The sequence below is a fragment of the Talpa occidentalis genome, unplaced genomic scaffold, assembly GCF_014898055.3.
Source record: "Talpa occidentalis isolate TD23 unplaced genomic scaffold, MPIMG_talOcc4v2.1 talOcc4.6, whole genome shotgun sequence".
NCBI lineage: Eukaryota > Metazoa > Chordata > Mammalia > Eulipotyphla > Talpidae > Talpa > Talpa occidentalis.
Window position 1 is genome coordinate 64,368,013 of NW_023604972.1, and position 17,422 is coordinate 64,385,434.

Sequence of the window (17,422 nt, forward strand, 5' to 3'; positions counted from 1 at the left end):
CATCAGTTTGTGCCTGTGTAATTTTGCTGATTTATCTATGACCAGGGTCAGCTCAGTTGTTATCTGCTACCCTAGATCTAGCCTAAAAGTTGTCCACTTTAGATTCATGACAAATTTCCACCCCTGGAGCCTGTTAGCCAAACTTGGTTGACATCCAACAAACTAGGAGGTCTATATTCTACACAGACTTGACATGACGGCAGAAATCCATTTTGTCCCATTTATTCAAATGGTATGCATAAATTGTATACATATATATCATATATCATTAATGGCTTCTTTCATCTTATCTGCTTTGGTAATTTATATTTTACAACATCCACTTTGTCTGAAAATAGTTGTTTTTCTCATCATTTTTTCTTCAGAAAATAGGAAAAAAAAACAGGCAAAGATAGGAGGAGTTTACATAATTAAAGAAAGTAAGGGAGGATAACCAAAAGATGTGGGAACTCCTAATTTTATACACAAAGATATCCTAAATATATAAATGTGAACTTAGACTGCCTTTCCTAAGTTGCTGAGAAACACACTAAATCTTCCTTTGAAATCAGTTTTACTTTCACTTCATTCACTTACACGGAAAAGTCAGTTCTCTGCCATTGTTAATTCATAACACAGCAAAGGTACACTTTTTTTTTTTGTTGTAAAGAAATCTTTACATTTTGCAAACTTAAGGGAAGGTACAGAATATACTAGTTTCCCAAAGTTTGTTTAAAGTTCTGCCTGCCTGTATAATGATGCAAGTGTGTCCGTCACATCATGTAGTAACTAGCAGTGTGGAAACTGACATCTGCCCACCAATAATGGTGGTCATACCTCACTGCTGTTCCAACTGCTCACAGTCTGGTTCAGCCCACCACCCTGAGCTCTAGCCAGCTGTCAGAATGGTCACAGCTGCCATTTTATTTACTGTCATAAGCTTTCTTGGCATAGTAGACCCAGATACTGCTGAGATGGCGCCTGTCACTGGCTGTAAAAGGCACAGGGATGAAAAACTCAGAGGAACCCTGGAAAGGTGCAACATGTTCAAACCACCTGACAGTGGAACCAGCCGGCACTGAAGTCTCTGAGGTTGTTCTTTGTTGACTGATAAGATTGGACAAGGCACAGTGGGTCCTCCAGAACTCCTGTTCAGAGCTGTTTTAATTGAATGTGTCACTGACATGGGAAAATCACCAGAACTGTGACATCAGTTCCAAAGGAAACAATTGTTTTAAAGTAATTGGTCTGACAAGAAGGCTGTCAGCCATTGAAGGTAAGATGCATGCATTCCACAAGAAGAGACAAAGAAAATGTTCCTATAATTGCCATAGCTAAGCTTTTGAACTTTTCCTTTTACTTTCATGAAACAAGTTCTTTCAAAGCCTCTGCTGTGAATAAACTTTGAACCATTAATAACACCAGTTTGCTTCCCATTTTTTATACATAAAAGAGGTACATTCTCAGCTTGTTTATATTACCAAAGCACAACAATTTACAATAGATTTAATAGGAAAAAATAAAATGGTTATTTTGTCCCTGCACTTCTTTGCAGATCTCACTGTTAACAGCTTCTGGTACAAGGACTGCAATTATGTAATGTAAGACAGAAGGCCAATTACATCAGTGAGTTAGCTTGGAATGAGCCAAATTTCCCCATTATGTAGGTGGTCCTTCAAGAAAACAGCTGAGTATGCAAAAGCCAAAGCAACTAAGCAAGTGGTACTTAGTCATCTAATACACCTATGCTAAATAGACTATATAGCACTTGCAGATGAAATGATGATTTCATTTTTTTTAAAGATTTATTTTTATTTATTTATACAAGCATTGGGTACAGTCAGAAGCGTGGGAGGGTGAGAGAATTCACCAGAACCAGAGCGGAGAGCAGAGCAGGCAGAAGGACCGATGCACATTGCTGAGGGGAGCAGCGGGCAGCAGGAGAGGTCTGCGTGTCATATGGGACCTTCCTCCAGTGGCCAGGGAGCAGCCGGGGATCAAACCGGCGCTGCAGAGGCTGCGGGCAACTTCGCAACCCAGCGCTCAAACGCTGTGCTACCGGGGAGGCCCTGAAATGATGTTTTCTAACCCACAATCATTGCATACACTCTAGACAAAATCAAACCTCATTATAATCTTAGGAAAAACTCTCATTCATTATTACAATTATCTTACAAAAAATTGCACATATTTCTTTTGAATCTCACAATATAATTCAACATTATATATAAGCACTCACTCATTATGTATACCTTATATATGTATATATTATGTATATACTGTGTGTGTGTGTATCCATGTACAGGAGGAATGAAACCCACCTTTATGTCATATGTTATATATTAATATAAAAACAATAATTTGGGGCCCAAGTCTATTTTCAACCTTCTCCTATTTTTCTATAATGAATACATCCCTCCTATGAAATCTCATATTTAAGCTAAAACATGTAAATAGAGGCAGAAGGGATCTATTTAAATTAAAATTTAATTTGAATCTATTTAAATGTATTAAATTTCATTAAATTTTAGGGAAGATAATAAGTTAAATGTATGTTCATTGGATAGCAATACCTTTCATGAAAAATGAGAAAATTGGAAGATCAAAAGTGAAGGTAGAGCAGGGAAATAGATGTTAGTTATATAAAATTGTAAAGGAAAGCATCCTTTAGGATATAACATTTTAAAAATAAAATATTTGTTTATTTTTAACTGAGGTAACATCAGGTTACCCCCATCAGGCATTAACACCAAGTATAACCACTACCAACTCACCCACATTTCATCACCATATACCACTGTGCTCCCTTCCCTCTTTGTTTTTTCCCCTCTCCCAAACCCTCCCCCATTGGTGTTTCAGTTCTATAGTCAGCTAGCAAGCGATAGTTTTTCACATTGTCTTAATTTGACTGTTAATTAACTTACCTTATATTCCACATATTCTATTGGGTATGTATCTTTGTCTTTCTGACATATTTCAATTAGTGTTATCCCTTCCAGATCCATCCAGGTTGCCGCAAAATATCATTAGTTTATCTTTTGTAATAGCCTAGCAGTACTCCATTGTGTATATATACCACATTTTCTTGATCCTTTCATCTATTCTGGGGAACTTAATTTGTTTCTGTAGTTTAGCTATAGTAAATAGTGTCACAATAAACATGGGAGTATGAGTTTCCTTTTGAATTAATGTTTTTGAATTTTTGTGGTAGATTCCTGGGACTGAAATTGCTGGGTCAAATGGCATACTCATGTTTAATGTTTTGAGACACCTCCATACTGCTTTTCATAAGAGCTGGATCAGTTTTCATTCCAACCAGTAGTGTAGGAGTGTTCTCCCTTTCCTCCACGTCTTCCTCAATGTTGTTTCTGGAATTTTTGATATTGGCCATTCTCACAAGTGTGATATGATATCGCACTGTGGTCTTGGGTCTTGATTTGTATTTCTCTAATAATATGTGACTGGGAACATTATATCTATCTATCTATCTATCTATCTATCTATCTATCTATCTATCTCATCCTTTATTTTTGTACAATGTATGATTTCCTGTGAAATTCCCACCATTAATTCACCCGTGCACCATCGCCATAGTTCCTTGTGCTCTTCCCACCCCTGTCCTGATCCTTCTCCCTCCTCCTCCCCTACAGAATATATCCGGTCTATGGTTGCCTGTTGATTCTGATTTTTACTTCATTATAGTTTTTTTTTTTTTCCTGATCTCTTATTTGGTTCCTCTACATTTTCTTTCATATGTCTGAAGCCACTTAAATGTCTTCATTTGAATGGAGATCTGTTGTGGAAGAGAATTCTGTGAAAATAATTCCATGCAGAGCGAAAAACAAGCACAAAGCCCTGAAGCAGCAGCATGCATGCAGGTGTTCATGGAAGTGCAGAGATGTGCCTAGAGCAGATTAAGAGAAATGGAGGGAGCTGGTAGAAAGATAGGTCAAAAAGATAACCAGTGATTGGTTCTAGTAGGGCTTCACAGTTTTTATAAAGACTTCTGATTTAGGTTCAAGTGTGATAGCAACAACTGACATCACTTTGCTATGGGAAATGTCATTCTATCTAGTGTAGAAGAAAGATAGTAGGGAAACAAGTCAAGAACAAGGAAGGAGTCTTGTCTAGTAATCCTGGACATTGATGATCAAATGATTGCAGCTTGAACAAAGTCTATTGCTATAGAGGTGGTAAGTAGTGATTGTATTCTTTACCAATGAATTGGACCTAGGTGTGGTAGGGAAAGATTAATCAAGGGTAATGACATTTGGCCTAAGCTGTTGAGTGAAGTGATCCAATTACTAGGCTGGAACATTAGGGATGAACAAGTTACAGGGGAATAAAAAGTACCTACCTTCATTGGTTTCATGTGAAAATAAAAACTTTCAGTTACAAACCATGGTATGTAATAAACTGTAATATGCATTTGTTGTTGTTATGATCAATATCATATCACTATTATAATTACAAATTAATCAAAATCCATTAGATCATATCTCTTTAAGCTCTGATATACACATTTTCTTCTTGAAACTCACTGTTTTATTTTGATCCAAGCCCTCATTACCTTATGCTTGAATTTTTATAATAGTCTCCTGAGTTTCTTATCTCTAGACTAGACTACATTTAGTTTGTTTTCTTCACCTCAGACAGAATTTTTTTAAAAAGATTTATTTTTATGCATATAAGAGCTGGGGTACAGACCAGAGGTGAGGGGGTGGGTATGAGAGGATTCACCAGAGACAGAGTAGAGAATAGAACAGGCAGATTGATGGAAATACACTGCTGAGGGGATCAGTGGGCGAGTCAGGAGAGCAGTTGGTAAGTCAGAGGCAAGTCAGTGGGCGAGTCTGCTGCTCCATGTGGGTTGCTCCCTGGCAGGGGATCGAACTTGTGCTGTAGTGGCTGTGGTTAGCTTCATAAGTTGCGTCTTAACCCCCTGCGCCACCAGGGAGACCCTCAGGCAGAATATTTTTATTAATTTATAAATCAAATGCTTTTTCTTAGCTTTAACACTCCAGTAGCACTCCATTCCCTGTAGAATAAAGTTACAACTCTTTAACAATGTGGCCCCCAACCACTTGTCAATATTACCCTTCTGTTTTATTCAGTCTCCAATAATATCAAAATGTTTGTGGTTTCCATGGGTTCTTTGAGGTGTTGCATGCCTCTCTCTGTTTGCTCATGTTATTTACCTTGTCTTTTAGTTTCATGATCTTGTAACATTTTATTACGTTATTTAAATTTAATTAAGACTCACCTTTTCCATTGAAATATTTTATAAATACTCCCTGAGAGAGAAGTATCTTCATGTCATCCTGTGTCTTGTGTGTGTGTGTGTGTGTGTGTGTGTGTGTGTGTGTGTATATATATATACATACATATATATGTATATACATATATATATAACTGTAAATAACACATTTCTTTTTTATATACAGAGAACAATAGCATTTATGTATATGTTTGTCTCTCCTACACACTTAAAAATCTTCAAAGGCAAGGATATGTGTCCTTTACCTTTGAATTAATATAAGTGCACATTACTGGCACATTTAAGTCATTTTTTATTTTTAATTATTTATGTTTTTTAACATACACTAATTGATTTGAAAGGTGAGGGTTTATCCTAATTAAATTAGGTTTATCCTAATTGCTTCATGGGTCCCAAAGTCAGAGATGAGTAACGGAGTACTAAAGCACCTTCTGTTCTTTGTTCTTCTGTTCTCTGTATCATAGCTTCTTAAGATGGGGTTTAGGGTTTTAGCAATATTCTTTATTTTATTGTGTATCTTTCAATGACAAAATGACTATTAACACCAGTGATTTATTCGTAATTTAAAATTAATTATAAAATAGAGTGTGAAAAAAGACTTTTCTTGTCCTCTAGTAGCTGCCGCATTCTATTATAACTTTCCTGTTCTCTTATTACTACCGCAAATTATTCATAAAAACCTACCTTATATGCAGATATTTCAGGTTTTTTTTTCTACCATGGAACTTTTAAATTTCAGCTATTTTGATATTCTTTCCTGTTTTGGAAACTGTAGGACTGAAACATAAAATTTGAGTCATTTCTTCCTTAAAGCCTTAATCATTCATTCTGTTTAAGACTGATGCCATTCTTTTCAGAAGTTATAAAATCTTTACAATTTCCATTGGTTTCTAAATGTAAATAGTCTTGTGTTATTTTAGTACTATTTTAATTGTGCATTTATCAATCCAAATAACTTTTCATGTCCTTATTTGAAAATATTGTCACATATCCTTTTGCATCTCCCTCCCTCCCTCCTTCCCTCCCTCCCTCCCTCCCTCCCTCCCTCCCTCCTTCCCTCCCTCCCTCCCTCCCTCCCTCCCTCCCTCCTTCCTTCCAACTGAGGTAATATTTTAATATCCCGCATCAGGTATTAGTACCATAGTAAGATTCAACAAATTCATAGAGTTAGAAAAAGAGATATCAGTTGGGGAAGGAAAGAAAAATGCAGTTTCTCTTCAATTTTTTAAAGAATAACAATTTACAGGCATGCCTTACCATGTGAGAAGGAAGAAGTTGTATTATCATATCTTTCCTTTTAGTGTTACAAAGGTCACATCTTGAGGGCCAAAACAAATGGGCCTCAAGGCTGTGGATTGCATAGACTCATATTATATCACCTCTGTTCTCCAGAAACTTCCAGAGAAACAATAATTATGTTCATCAGCATTAAGAGGTCTCAAGGACCCAGTAAAATTGATGTTATCATGGTAAATTCAGCATATTATTTAACTGTATTACATTCCTGGATTTCACTCCTGAAACAAGCTTTATGGGAGTGATTTGAAAGTATTTATTCAATTTTATACATATGAAAAAGTGAAATAAAGAAACATATTCTTTATAGTATAGTCTATGGACATTTTTCTTTGCTCATGCTATAACCAGTGTACAGCCGATCAGCCCACAAGTGCACATTGGCTATGCAGACCCACTTTGTCAGGAAAGGAAAGGAAAGGGAAAGGAAAGGGAAAGGGAAAGGGAAAGGGAAAGGGAAAGGGAAAGGGAAAGGGAAAGGGAAAGGGAAAGGGAAAGGGAAAGGGAAAGGAAAGGGAAAGGGAAAGGGAAAGGGAAAGGGAAAGGGAAAGGGAAAGGGAAAGGGAAAGGAGGAAGGGAAAGGGAAGGGAAGGGAAGGGGGAAGGAAGGAAGAAAAGGGAAGAGGAGAAAGAAAGGAGAAAGAGAGAAAAGAAAGAGAAAAGAGAAAGAAAGAGAAAGAAAGAAGAAAGAAAGAAAGAAAGAAAGAAAGAAGAAAAGAAAGAAAGAAAGAAAGAAAGAAAGAAAGAAAGAAAGAAAGAAAGAAGAAAGAAAGAAAGAGAAAGAAAAGAAAGAAAGAAAGAAAGAAAGAAGAAAGAAAGAAAAGAAAGAAAGAAAGAAAGAAGAAAGAAAGAAAGAAAGAAAGAAAGAAAGAAAGAAAGAAAGAAAGAAAGAAAGAAAGAAAGAAAGAAAGAAAGAAGGAAGGAAGGAAGGAAGGAAGGAAGGAAGGAAGGAAGGAAGGAAGGGAGGAAGGGAGGAAGGGAGGAGGGAGGAAGGGAGGAAGGGAGGAGGGAGGAAGGGAGGAAGGGAGGAAGGAGAAGGGAGGAAGGAGGAAGGGAGGGAGGGAAAGAAAGGAAGAAGGGAGGGAAAGAAGGAGGAAGGAAGGAAGGAAGGAAGGAAGGAAGGAAGAAGGAGGAAGGAAGGAAGGAAGGAAGGAAGGAAGGAAAAAAGAAGGGAGGGAGGGAGGGAGGAGGGAGGGATGGAGGAGGAGGGAGGAGGGAGGGAGGAGAGGAGGAAGGAAGGAGAAGAAGAAGGAAGGAAAGGAAAGAAGGAAGGAAGGAGGGGGGAGGGAGGGAGGAGGGAGGGAGGGAGGGAGGGAGGGAGGAGGGAGGGAGGGAGGAGGAGGAAGGAAGGAAGGAAGGAAGGAAAGGAAGAAGGAAGGAAGGAGAAGAGAAAGAAAGAAAGAAAGAAAGAAAGAAAGAAAGAAAAGAAAGAAAGAAAAGAAGAAAGAAAGAAAGAAAAGAAGAAAGAAAGAAAGAAAAAGAAAAAGAAAGAAAGAAGAAAGAAAGAAAGAAAGAAAGAAAGAAAGAAAGAAAGAAAAAAGAAAGAAAGAAAGAAAGAAAGAAAGAAAGAAAGAAAGAAAGAAAGAAAAGACCAGGTCAAAGACTACTGTAAATGAATTAAAAATGGTGGTTGTTTCAAACTACCTGGGAAAATTAACAGTTTTTATAACACTACATGTTATTTTTTTGTTGGAATATCTACTGGCAATTAGTTAGTCCAACTAAAATTATGTATCATGGAATGTTTTCTTTTCTTGATGTCAATAATGGAGATCCTTCAGATAACACTTTGATATATACCTCTGGACATTTTAATTTCCTGATAAATCTATCTGAAATTTGCCACCAAGAGTATTCAGTCTCTGAGCAATGACAGAATGGCACAAATATTAGTATTTCCTATAGCATTGCAAAAAGGAGACAGGCTTTACAGGCATTATTGTGCCTCTTTATTCTTACACCATTGCTTATATAAGTGTATCAGAATACCATAGAAATTAACATCAACCATGAAAATTTGATAAACTCATAAAGGAATACATAACATCTTAGACCAATATTTCCAAATCTTCGGGATTTCCCTGGTGTCTGAAATTCTCATTAAATTGTTATAAATCTCTTACACATTTTCATTCTATAAACAAAAAAAATATTCACCCACAGAGGAAAGTATAATTTCTTAAAGCATACACTGAGAATGAGTGGAGATATTTTGAAGTGGAAAATTACTGAGGCCAAAGTCACAAATTTAAACAACTAAGAGTTTAAAATATTAATTAAACAAGATGTAGTTTCACTTGTGATATACAGAAATATTTAATATATAAGGGCATCAAGAGCTTTTTATTTTTGAATTGATAGCATGCTACTGTCAAATCAAAGCGGTGACCAGTAAATCAATCCTATATATTTAGAAATAATTAAAGTGGATTATTAGCAGAAAAAATTTAAAAATGTTTTAGGGAATTGATTTAGTTTGTTTTTCTTCCTTTTTTTCTGTAGCATCTTTTTTTTTAATTTTTAAATGTTTTAATATATTTCTTACATCATTTTTCATTTGTGCATAATATATGCATTTTCACCTTGGTTGTAGACCCCATACAATTTCCACCACCCTTGTTTTGATCCTACTCCCTTCTGTCCCCCTAGTATTGTGTCCCTGATTTATAGTTGCTTGTTAATTTTGATTTTTTACGTTATTAGGATTAGTCTTTTTCCTGGTCCCTTATTTAAGTTTCTAAACCCCTGCTATGAGTGAGACCATCCGATATTTTGCCAGTCCATTCTGGCTTATTTCACTGAGCATGATCCCTTCCAGCTCCATCCACATTGCTGCAAATTGCATGAGCTTATCTTTTTGATTGCTGAGTAATATTCCACTGTGTATATGTACCACATCTTCTTGATCCAGTCATCTATTTTTGGGCATTTTGGTTGTTCCCATAGATTACCTATTTTAAATAGTAATGCAATAAACATAGGAGTGCAGGTACCCTTTTGAATTAATGGTTTGTGTACTTTGGGTAAATACCTAGGAGTGGATTTACTAGATTATGTGGGAGCTCCATCTTAGGCAGGTTGAGGAACCTCTCCATAGTGGTTGGACCAGTTTGCACTCCCACCAGAGTGCAGGAGAGTTCCATTTTCTCCACATCCTCACCAACATTTGTTGTTGCTAGTTTTATTTTTTTAATATTTTAGTTTATATAATTCTTACATTATTTTTCATTTTTGCACAATGTATGCATTTTCATTTTGGTTATATTCCACATACAATTGCACCCCCCTTATTTTGACCCTAATTCTTCTTCTCCCCGCGCTCCCCCTCATAGTGTGTCTGTGATTTAGAGTTGCTTGTTGATTTTGATTTTTTCTTTATTATAGTTAGTCTTTTTCCTGGTCCCTTATTTACTTTTTTTTAATAAGTGCCATTCTCACTGGTGTGAGATGGTATCTCATTGTAGTTTTGATTTGCATTTCCCTGATTATAAGTGATGTTGAACATTTTTTCATATGCCAGTTGGCCATTTGCATTTCCTCTCTGGAGATGTTCCTTTTTAGATTTTTTGCCCATTTTTTGACTGTGTTATTTATTTTGTTTTTGTTGAATCTCCTCAGCTCTTTGTAGATTTTTGTGATCAGTCCTTTCTCATTACTGTTGTGTGCAAAAATTTTCTTCCAATCAGTATGGTGTCTCATAGTTTGGGTTTCTGTCTCTTTTGCTGTACAGAAGCTCTTTAATTTGATGTAGTACCATTTGTTTATCTTTGCCTTCACTATCACTGCTTTGGGTGATGTGTTTTTAAAAATGTTACTGAGGGGGCATCCCTGGTGGCACAGCCATTGAGCGCTGGGCTGCGAAGCTGCCCGCAGCATCTGCAGCACCAGTTTGATCCCTGCTGCCGGTGAGGGTCCCACATGGCATGCAGACCTCTCCTGCCGCATCTGCTGCTCCCCTCAGCAGTGTACTTCATCAGTCTGCCTTTTCTGCTCCCTGCTCTTGCTCTGGTGAATTCTCTCACCCTCCCACAATTCTGACTGTACCCAGTGCTTGTATAAATAAATAAAAAAAATTAAAAAAAAGTTACTGAGGTTTGTGTCATATAGTGTTTCACTTCTATTTCCTTCTATATATTTTATGATTTCAGGTATTATGTTCTTTAATCCATTTTGAGTTGTTTTTTTGTGAATAGTGTGAGGTAGTAGTCAAGCTTCATTCTTTTGCATGTTAGTCACCCAGTTTTCCCAGCACCACTTATTGAACAAATTTTCTTGCCCAATTGCATATTCTTCGCTCCTTTTTCTTTAAAAATATATTTATTTATTTATTTATTTATTTATTTATTTATTTATTTATTTATTTATTTATTTATACAAGAACCAGCGTATAGGCCAAATGTGCGGGAGGGTGAGAGGATTCACCAGAGGCAGAGCAGGGAGCAGAACAGGCAGACCATAAATCTGTGGGCTTATTTCTGGATTTTCTACTCAGTTCCATTGGTCTGTGTGTCTATTCTTATTCCAACAGCATGCTGTTTTGATTATTGTGAGTTTGTAGTGCTATTCAGGGTTTTGGGTGGCACAATATGAAATTCATAAATAATTGTTCTATTTATTTGAAGAATGTCATTGAAATTGTTATTGGAATAGCATTGAATATGTAAATTGCTTTTAGTAGAATGGCCATTTTGATAATGTTAATTCTTCCAATTCATGAGCAAGCAATGCCTTTCCATTTCTTTTTGTCTTCTTCTATTTCGTGGAACAACTTCATATGGATCCTTTACCTCTTTTGTTATGTTTATTCCCAAGTATTTGATTTTTTTTTGTTTCAATAATAAAAAGGATGGTATTCTTGATTTCTTCTTCAAATTTATTGTTTGTGTATAGGAAGGCTACTGATTTCTGTGTGTTGATTTTGTATCTGGCTACTTTACTAAACTGACTGATAAGTTTGATCAGTTTTTCTATGGAGTTTTTGGGGTTCTCTATGTATATTATCAAATCATCTGCGAAGAGTGACAGTTTGACTCATTCTTCCCTATTTGGATTCCTTATATGTCTTTCTCTTGTCTTAATGCTCTGGCTAGGACTTCCAGTATTATACTGAAAAGCAGTGGTGAGAGTGGACAACCTTGTCTTGTTCCAGATCTTAATGGAAATGTTTTCAACTTTCCACCGTTGAAAATGATATTTTGGGCCTTCCCCTGGTGGCACAGGTGGTTAAGCACCATGCTGTGAAGCTGTCTGCAGCCTCTGCAGCACCAATTTGATCCCGGCTAGCTACTGAGAGTCCCACATGGCGCGACAGACCTCTCCTGTTGCGCCTGCTGCTCCCCTCAGGAGTGTATATCATCAGTCTGCCTGTTCTGCTCCCTGCTCTGCCTCTGGTGAATCCTCTCACCCTCCCGCACATTTGGCCTATACGCCGGTTCTTGTATAAATAAATAAATAAATAAATAAATAAATAAATAAATAAATAAATAAATAAATAAATAAATAAATAAATATATTTTTAAAGAAAATTATATTGGCTGTGGGCTTGTCATATATGTCATATATGGCTAATATGGTTATGATGTTATGGTATGTTCCTTCTATCCCGAGAATTTCAAGATCATTTATCAAAAATGTGTGTTGTACTTTGTCAAATGCTTTCTCAGCATCAATTAACATTATCATATGGCTTTTATATTTCTTTTTGTTTATTTTTTGGATACACTGACTGATTTTTGGATGTTGAACCATCCTTGTCACCCTGAAATAAATCTTACTCGGTTGTGGTGAATTAGCTTATGGATACAATGTTGGATTCTGTAAGCTAAAATTTTATTGAGGAGTTTTGCATCAGTGTTCATTAGAGAGATAGGCTTATAGTTTTCTTTTTTGTCTGTTGTCCTTTTTTCAGTTTTGGTATTAGTGCAATGTTAGCTTCATAGAACATGTTAGGTATTATCTCTTCTTTCTCAATTTTTTGAAAGAATTTATGGATAGGCACGAGTTCGTTTCTGAATGTTTGGTAGAATTCATTTATAAATCCATCTGGTCCTAGGCTTTTGTTTTTGGGAGGGTTTTGATTACCATTTCAATTTCACTGTTTGTAATTGGGATGCTTATGTGTTCTATTTCTTCTTTATCTAGATTTGGGTGATTGTAAAGTGGTAGGATTTTTTTCCATCTCTTCTGGATTGTTGAACTTGTTTGCATATAACTGTACATAGTAGTTGTGATTTTTTTTTTAGCTGTGTCTGTTGTGATTTCTCCTCTTTCCTTTGTGATTCTATTTATTTGTGTTTTCTCCCATTTTTCCTTTGTGAGTCTGGCTAGGGGTTTGTCTATTTTATTTATTTTTTTCAAAGAACCAACTTTTGGTTTCATTGATCTTTTGGATTGTTTTTTCAGTTTCTATGTCATTTATTTCTGCTTTGATTTTTATTTCCTTTCTTATACTGGTTTTAGGTTTTTTTTTTTTTTTGGTTGTTCTTTTTCTAGTTCTTTAAGATGTGTGATCATATTGTTTCTTTGAGTTCTTTCTTGTTTCTTGATGTGAGCCTGTTTTGCTATATATTTTCCTTTAATTGTTGATTTTGCTATATCCCACACATTTAGGAAATTTGTGTCTTCCTTGATGTTCAACTCAAAGTATTTTTTTTAAATTCCTTCTTTGATCTGCTCGTTAGTCCAGTGGTCTTCCAGTAGTGTGAATTTCAATCTCCATGAGGTAGGAGGCTTCCTTGCCTTCTTTTTATGGTTTATTTCTTGCTTGATGTCTTCACAGTCAGAGAAGATGGTTGGTATGAATTCAATCATAGTGTATCTGCTGATGTTTGTCTTGTGTGATCAGTCCTGGAGAATGATCCATGTGCACTTGAGAAAAATATGTACTCAGATTTTTTTTTGGTGCAGTGCTCTGTAGATGTCTGTTAAGCCTAAGAGGTCTAGATCCTTACTTAGAGCTTTAGTGTCCTTACTTATTTTTTGTCTCATTGATTTATCCATTGTTGATAGTGGTTTGTTGACGTTTCCTACAACATATGTATTTTCTCTGATGTCTGTTTTTAGAGATGATAATAGTTGTCTGATATATTTTGGTGCTCTTTCATTTGGTGAGTATATGTTAATGGGTGTTATGTCTTCTTGATGTAATGTTCCCTTGATCATAATGTTGTGACTGTCTGGATCTCTTTTTATATTTTTGAGTTTGAAATCTGTTTTATCTGATATATACATCCGTTCCTGCTTTCTTTTTAGGTCCATTCGCTTGTAGGACTGTTTTCCATCCATTTACTTTTAGTCTATTTTTATCTTTTGTAGTTAAATGTGTTTCCTGGATACAGCAAAAGGTTGAGTTTTGTTTCTTTATTCAGCCTGCAACTCTGTGTCTTTTTATTGAGTTTAGTGCATTTACATTTAAAGTTAATATTGATACATCTTGTCCTTATTTGCCATTTTGTTTGTCTTTTCTGTGGTTTTATTTTTTGCCTTGTTTTGTTCTTACTCATCCCTCTGTTGATTCCAGTTTTAGGACTGCTTGTAGTATTTTTTTTTTTGGGGGGGGGAATGGGTGTTTATTCTTAATGAAATTCCAGAGTTTCTGTTTGTCTGGGAAGGTGGTTATTCTTTCTTCTAGAGGAAGGAAAGCTTTGTAGGTTAAAGTATTCGTGGTTGGCATTTGTTGTCTTGGAGTTTGTTGACTATGTCCCTCCACTCTTTTCTTGCCCATAGAGTTTCTTCAGAGAAGTCTGATGTCAGCCTGATTGGTTTTCCTTTGTATGTTATCTGTTTCTTCCCTCTTCTCAGCTTCATTATTTTTACCTTGTCTTGGATTCTTGGGAGCTTTACTATTATGTGTCTTGCTGTATTTTTCCTTTCATCATGGAAGTTTGGTGTTCTTGCTTCTTGTACATCTATTTTCAGCTCCTTCTCCATGCTTGGGAAGTTCTCTACTATTATCTCCTTGAATATTTTCTCTATTCCTATGTCTCTGTCCTCTCCTTCTGGGATTCCTATGACTCTTGTAGTTCCTTTCCTCAGGGAGTCAGAGAGTTCCTGAAGACTTTCTTCATTTTTTTTTTTTTTGTACTTCTCTTTCCTTTTCTGTTTTGATTCTTTTCTTTTCTGTGTCATAGTACTTATTCTTTCTTCCATTTCATCTATTCCACTTTCAATGCTTTTCCCAGAGTTCTTCAGCTCTTCCATTAAACCTTTGATCTCCCACATTTCTTTCACTTCCCTCTTTAGAGACACAATTTCATTCTTCCAATCATCGATTATTTTCCCCATATCATTTTTGACTTCTTTGAGTTTTTTAATCATGGCAATTTTAAATTCTCTGTTGGGAAGGCTCAGAAGTTCCAACTCACTATTGTTACATTCTGGTGGTTGATTTCCTTTTGGTTGTGTGTCCTTTCCCTGAGGACCTGCTTGGCTGCTTGTAGTTTTTCTTCTCCCTGCTGCTTGTTTTCTGATTTGTCTTATGCATTGGGACACTGTGTCATTGGTACTGGCCACTATCTCTTTGGTGAGTTCCTTCTGGGATGTTGGAAGCTCTAACTGTGGGGACAGCCCTTTCTCAGTTCCACACAGTTTTCTAAGCTCCCTGTTTTAAATGTGGCACTTCTTGGAGGCACTTCCTTGTACCCTAGGTCTGCCTGGGTGGTGGCTGGATACCCCTCTAGGTTATAACTCCCAACGAGTCACAGGGCCTGGCTTGTGAGGGGTTTTAGCTTACCTCTGACTGTGGGGACTGTGGGGACAGTCTTTTCTCAGTTCCACATAGTTTTGGTGAGGTCCAGATATGAAGTTCCCTATTTTAAAGGTGGAATATCTGAGACTGTGCTCCCCTGCTCAATTCAGTTTGTTTTTCAAGAGTGATGAGTTTCTGCGGGGAAAAAAAAAATAAAAGAGTGGCTGCTAAGAATTCAGCAACACAGAGTGATGTGCATCCCATGTAAATGGACAGAATTTTGTCCCCCCAAAAATTCATGAATTGAAGTCCTAATACACATTTTAACTTAAAAACATTTTCCTTAAAATGTGACTCATTTCAAGACAGGACCTTTAAAAACATAATTAAGTTAAAATAAAGCCCTCATGGTGGCACAAACACAATATGATTGATACCTTCATACAAAGAGATTAAGATACAGAAAGAGACACCAGGGACACAGTGCTCACAAGACAGACCATATGAGGTCACAACAAGAGGTGGCTATCTATAAACCAAGAAGAGAAGACTTAGAAGAAATCAAACCTTCCTAAAACTTGATATTGGGATTTTAATATCAGAAGTATAAGAAATTTCCATCATTTAGAACCACCATTCTATGGTAGATTGTTATACCAGTCCTAGCAAACCAATATACTAAAGAAGGCCAAGACACATAAAAATCAATGCTTATGCATCCAGAATGGAAATGAAAAAGTAATGTTTGTTGTAGAATTTTCTGCTACCCCACACATTTACCACAGAAATAAGAGCATAAGAGAGGAAGTTTGTGTTTGAAGACCTGTGCTGGAGAAAAATAAGTTTTGGGAATGTGGCATGAAATCTTGCTAGTCTGCATTTTAATATAGAGCAATAAAGCTTAGGCTTAAAGTTTCTGAAATGAGACAGGGTGGTGTTCTGTGTCAGGAAATTTGTCTATAGAGTGAAGATCTCTCTGATATGGGCCAGAGGTAAAATAAGCAGAATTTAAATTAAGGATTAACAAGTATATATTAAAAAATAACAAGTATATATTAGTGAAGTACCAGGTCCCTCAGGCACTGGTTGACCTTAGAGTAAGGTCATCATCTGGGATTACCAGACAGAGTAAATGAGGCAATGGAAGACCTTTGTGTTGTGTGAAGACATTAAATACTATAACCCGCAGGCATAATAGCCTATGATTTCTTCCACTTTACCATTCTATCTACCTGTAAACCATTTTTTCTATTCAGAAGGCCATGGACAAGTTGTAGAAATGTTAGCACATTGGTAGAGGGTAAATAAGGTGGGTAACTATCGGTGTATAGATTTATGCAAGGATAAATTAATTATGGCTCAGTCTGCAGATTATAGGTCTGGGAGAATTCCATTTTGTTTTTTAATCTTTCAAAGTATATTTTATTTTATTTTTTTACCAAAAGTATATATATAATATTTTAAAGATTCCAGCAGTTCTGCAAATTTTTGTTACAAAAAAAATTAAAATAAACTGTCATTACCCCCTCCCACATTTGCACCTTTCCCTTTATTCAGAACAAACATCTTTAATTATTTTAGTTGATTCTTTTGCTTTCTATTTTTATTTTTATATTAGACATTATTTCTTGGTTTCCTAGTAAAGAAAATGAGTATTTACCTTTTTGTTGCCCATATTTCTACCACCTGTAAAACTTCTTCCTTTCATCCTTCTCCCATTCTCCCAGTAGAAAAGTGTATTTAGATGTATAGTTTAAAATTTAAAATAAATATTTATTTAAATAAATATTTATTTAAATATTTAAAGGTAGCAAAAATGTCAGAATAATAAAAGCAAATATTATACATCCATAACTGACAATTTGATGATCAATGCAAAACACTTTATTTATTTAAATTTTTATTTATTTATTTAAATATTTAAAATAAAAAAAACTATGTAAGTCTATTCCCAGATGAATCTTGTACTACACTAATTTCCTTATATAATTTTTGGTTATAGTTAATATTTTCAATTTTTCATACATTAATTATAAATTCAGTTAACAAACTAACTGTCCTTGTATAAATCTCCTCTCAAGTTTAACCTGTTTGGAAAAAAAATATCTCCTAGATCTGCTTCAATCTCAGCTAGTTGGTCTACCTCACAGTTGCCATCCAGAGATGACTTTTTTGATCATTTTA

General features: G+C 35.8%; 1 long non-coding RNA gene across 1 annotated transcript in view; it reads right to left on the bottom strand.

Annotated features, from left to right (window-relative positions):
- Window positions 1–4,663: 4,663 nt before the first annotated feature.
- Window positions 4,664–17,422, bottom strand: part of LOC129144761 (uncharacterized) — a 67,911-nt gene continuing 55,152 nt past the window's right edge. The window contains exons 2-3 of the long non-coding RNA XR_008549310.1: window positions 15,284–15,433; window positions 4,664–5,017 (exon numbers count right to left, since the gene is read on the bottom strand). This is a non-coding gene — a long non-coding RNA (uncharacterized LOC129144761). The remainder of the gene's footprint in view (window positions 5,018–15,283; window positions 15,434–17,422) is intronic.